Source organism: Cryptomeria japonica, chromosome 2, assembly GCF_030272615.1.
Source record: "Cryptomeria japonica chromosome 2, Sugi_1.0, whole genome shotgun sequence".
NCBI lineage: Eukaryota > Viridiplantae > Streptophyta > Pinopsida > Cupressales > Cupressaceae > Cryptomeria > Cryptomeria japonica.
In genome coordinates, this window is record NC_081406.1 from 655,861,374 (window position 1) to 655,866,253 (window position 4,880).

The window sequence follows — 4,880 nt, forward strand, 5'->3', positions numbered from 1 at the left end:
TTCTGAAGTTTAGCTTCCAAGAAGCTATTGATTCTTTTAATCCCATCATTCAAGATGAAACCCTCATCTTTTCTAATCTACTCATCAAATAAAGGATCCTCAATGTCTATCATCTTCGTATCTACTACAACCTTATCTATCTTGTTCTATAAACATGTCTTTGTTGTAAACTCTTCTTCATCTCCATCAAATTTTAGACCTTCTAAGTCCACTATTGTAGCCTCTTCTCTTATGCAACATGAAAGGCACTCTATTGCATCTTCTATATTTTTGGCAATAAAAACATCATTAGAAATAAAATTACCCACAACTCTTTTCTTCTCTAACTTTCTCTTTTGTGGTATCTTTTCAATCTCTACTCTTATATCATCCAATTGTTGATGCATCTTTATCATTCTATCTCTTAATCTTATCCCTCTCTTCTCTCAAGCACAAGAATCCCTAGAATCCATCCAATAACAAATGACATTTTCTTTTTCCTCTTTTCCATATTCAACCTCTCGAATCCTTTACATAAATCCTCTTACCCACACTCTCAGGACCTAGTGTAAACTACCTCATCCTTGGTGATATCTTTACACACATAGGAAAAATTGCTCCACAATTTCTCTACATAATTCCTCTTGAAACTTACTTATATACACACTCCACCATAGATCTCGGTACAAGAATGCGTCACATTCGACACTCTATCTACACACTCGGGAATAATATTCTACAACAATTCACACAAACCATGTTCAAGGTGATTTGTCACAACACTTAGGAAGACTATTCACACACCCTACCCATAAATCCTTGTGCCAAACTACCTCACATTCAATGCTCTATCTACACACTAAAAAAATTGGCTCTGATACCATTGATGAAGGGCCACTCTACCCCACACTACTTTGATACCACCAATGAGGGCCTACTCTAGCCCACATTGTTCTAATACCTCTAATGATGGGAACTCCCCATACACACCCAAACACATGCTTTGTTACACTAGATGAAGGGTTGCTCCACCAACATTTATACATAGCATAACAAAGAGAATAACCCAAAAAAATGCAAGAAATAAGTTGCCTTCTATTTCTGAATAAAATAAAATAAAGTCCATCAACTACAAAATATTAGCCCTATGGGTTTTACAATCTACAACCGCGAGCTACAAGATAATCTTCTATACTCCTTGACTACACCCGCTCTTTATCTCTGAAGAAAAGAACTCAACTCTAAATGATTAAACACTAGCCCAAGCATCCATTTTATAGCATTCTTATGCCTCTTGTAAATCCCATAGACCCCTCTTAGAGAGGAAGACACGACAATCAAGAAATGCAACACATAACCAGTATATGACTCTTTAACTTCCCCAATAGAGTACTTTAAGAGATGTCTTTTCCATTTTCCAAAGTGACCACCTAAGGAGGTGTCTCTTTCCATTTTATTTGTAACCACCTAATACAAGTGAATGCATGACTCTTCCCCTTCCTTATAAGGATGCCAAGATAGGTGATTTATTGATTTTATAGTATGAATAATAGGAAAATGTATCTATTCTTGGAAACTTAAATTTCCTTTAAACACAAATATTAAATAATTTCAACATCCAATGTCCCCTTGGACACTTTCCTAGGTGCATGTACACCTATAGATGCATACATTTATTTTCATTCACCTAGTCTTAATAAAAAATAAAAACATGGATATTTTTGGATGATGCAAGATTGCCCTACACTCGTAGATGCTCCTACATCATGAATTGCAAGGAGCACTAGGATAATAATGATTTTTTCAAAGAAAACATTGTTAAAATTTTTACTGATGCAAGGGGAGAAGTGGAAAAAATGTAATGACAATGAAATTGAAGAGTGATACAACAAGTAAGTGGGTAAAAATTAGAGTTTATGCTTGCTACTAATGTGGTTGATTGTGTTGTTGAATGCCAACATAGGTCTATCTTTTATACTTTTTAAGTGGAATACCATTTGAATTTGATTTTTATAAATGGGCTAAAATCAATTGGGAAAATAAGGCCTAATAAAATGAAGCTAATAGGTGTCCAAGGGGTTGAGCTTAACTGGTTAAAACACTGGGTTCTTATTGTGGAGACCCAAGTTCAATTCCCAATTGGGACATCTAAAGTGGAATTCTAAGCTGTGACTCTTGGCCTTCCATAGGACGGGGAAGGTCTTGGGGTCAATCTAATCAAACATAATAATAATAATAATAATAATAATAATAATAATAATAATAATAATAATAATAATAATAATAATAATAATAATAATAATAATAATAATTCAAAGATATGTAATGGGGATGGGGCCCCCTACTGTGTCCCCACTGGTTCATAGCTCCAGTCAAAAGCTATTTAGGCTTCGGCCGATTACCTATCAAAAATAAAAATAAAAAATGAAGCTAATAGGGTTAGGAAAGGGCTATGTGTCATGCAAATTTAATCTGCTAAACATGCTCAAGTAGTGCTACATTATGTCACCTAAATAATATGTGACTTGCAGGCTTAGACCTTGGATTTCCACACAAACTCTAGGGTTTCATAGCTTGGAAAAAGTGTTATGGTGTAAAAGTAAAACAAATAAAATTTCTAGGCTAAGGGTAAACCCTAGAGTTTGTATGGAAATGTACCTTAATGATTAGTTACTTGAGAATGTAAAATTAATAGGCCCAATGTTTGAGTTTTATCAACTAGTAGTAGTATATCTAAACAAACCTAATTATTGTTTTTTATTGTCAAGAAGGCTATTTGATTAGAGATTATCATCTTTGAAAGACTAAATTGGTTTAACTTGAAATGTTAGACTCACCCAGTACACAACAAACATAAACTATTTCCCAACCATTTGTTATTCCTACAAACCCTTCCCATTTTCAGTCTAGTGAGCCAAAAAAAATCCAAGTAGAAATAATAATAATGTTAAGCCTCATTTTTTGTCCTCCCCATCTTACAAAGATGCTATTTTGATAGATGACTGGAGAATGATAAGGAAGAGAAATAAACCTTCAAGGTTTTCTAAATCTTAAAATGGACATACATCTTCACAAATTTATCCCATTTTATAACCCCACCATAATGTGAAGACCAATGATACGGTTTCTATATCACCCCCTCTATTTGAGAGAGAAATATTAGGGTCTCCTATTCCTACCCCTAAATAACTGAGACTCTTTGAACAATCTATTACTCTTGATAATCGTTTTGATATTTTACAACAAAAGAAAGATCTTCTTAATTTTTTTTAATCATGAAATGCAAAGTCCTTTATTGGAATGTAAGAGAATTATCTCTCCCTCGTTAAAATTATAAGGCTAAGGAGGCTATACATAAGTGGATGTGAGTTTTTAGGCAAACCAAAACAATAAACAATATTTAATACAATGTAAAATAAAAGACAAATAATAATTCAAAATAAAACACATATCTAACATGGTTCACCTAATACAAGCCATATTTACAAAGAAACAATCGTCCACTTTCTTTTTATTATCGAATGAAAATAAAATTACAATTTGATGATATTTCACATTCTACAACCACTTATTTATCAAGCCTTTTTGGTGGTTTACAAAGGTTAGTTTACATGCCAAAACAATAGCCAACTCCTTTGTTAAATAATTGACAATTTTTTTCTTTGGGGATGCTACCCCCAACAACCCCCATTGGGGGCCTTTGCCCTCAAACCTCTACTAGATGAATCTTACCCTCCAATACTTGTACATGAGGCTTTTCCCCCCTTACATTCCCATATTAATTGATTTTGAGGAAAACACGACAAACAAGTTACCAAAATTTAATCTTGACAACGTGATCAATCACCACATACCAACAATCTCCCACTTAGAGATTGATTAGGCTCCGCACCAAAAAATCTCCCACTTGGAGACTAATCTTTTAGCAACATTTTTGCACCTTTAGCTCCCACTAGATTGATGCACCTAGACTAGGCTTGTTTCTCATTTTTAGTATTATCATGCTTGAAGGCTAATGGAAATTGAGTAGGAGATTAGTTTCTCTTGAATGCCTACCTTTGTTAATATATATGTAGGATTATGTTTAGTGTGTATCTTTTCTAGCTTCAACTGTTCATTCTCAAAAAATGATCATATGAAATGGTACTTGATTTGTATATGCTTAGTCTTAGAATGAAGGGTTGGGTTTCTTTGTAAGATAATGGCACTTTGACTATCACTATACAACTTTTTGTTCCCCTTACTAGCCTTTATATCAACAACGTATTTTTCTTGTCTTGTTGAATGTACTACAACTATTTTCAATCGTGAAATCCAACTAACTATCATTTTGCCTACAATAAAGACATATCTAGTGGTGCTTGTCCTGCTATCAATATCACCTACTAAGTCTAAATCAAAATATACTTATAGAGTAGATTTGAAACCTCCAAAACATAATGCATGAATAGTAGTACCTCACAAATACGTGATAATCCACTTTACTTTATTCCAATTCTCTTTTCTAGGATTTTTTATATAGCTGCTGATAACTCCCATTGCATGTATAATATATGGCCTTCTACGCACCATGACAAACATCAAACTAACAACTACTAAAGAGTATGAAATTTTGGATATGTAGTCCATCTCCTCTTGTGTCTTGGGACATATCTATTTAGTTAATTTAGAATGACTGGGCAAAGGCATACTAACTAGTTTTGCATCCTAAATTTGAAATTTTTTTAACACCTCTTGTTGAAATGTTGCCATTGATGTCATAATGATTTGTGTCATTTATGTCATAATAATTTGAATATGGAAAAGTTTGATGTCAGAGATGATTGAAGACAAAAGATTATGCTAAGCCAATTTTATTGCTGCCCAAGACAAGTTATAAAGGCTAATCATGGTATAAGAAT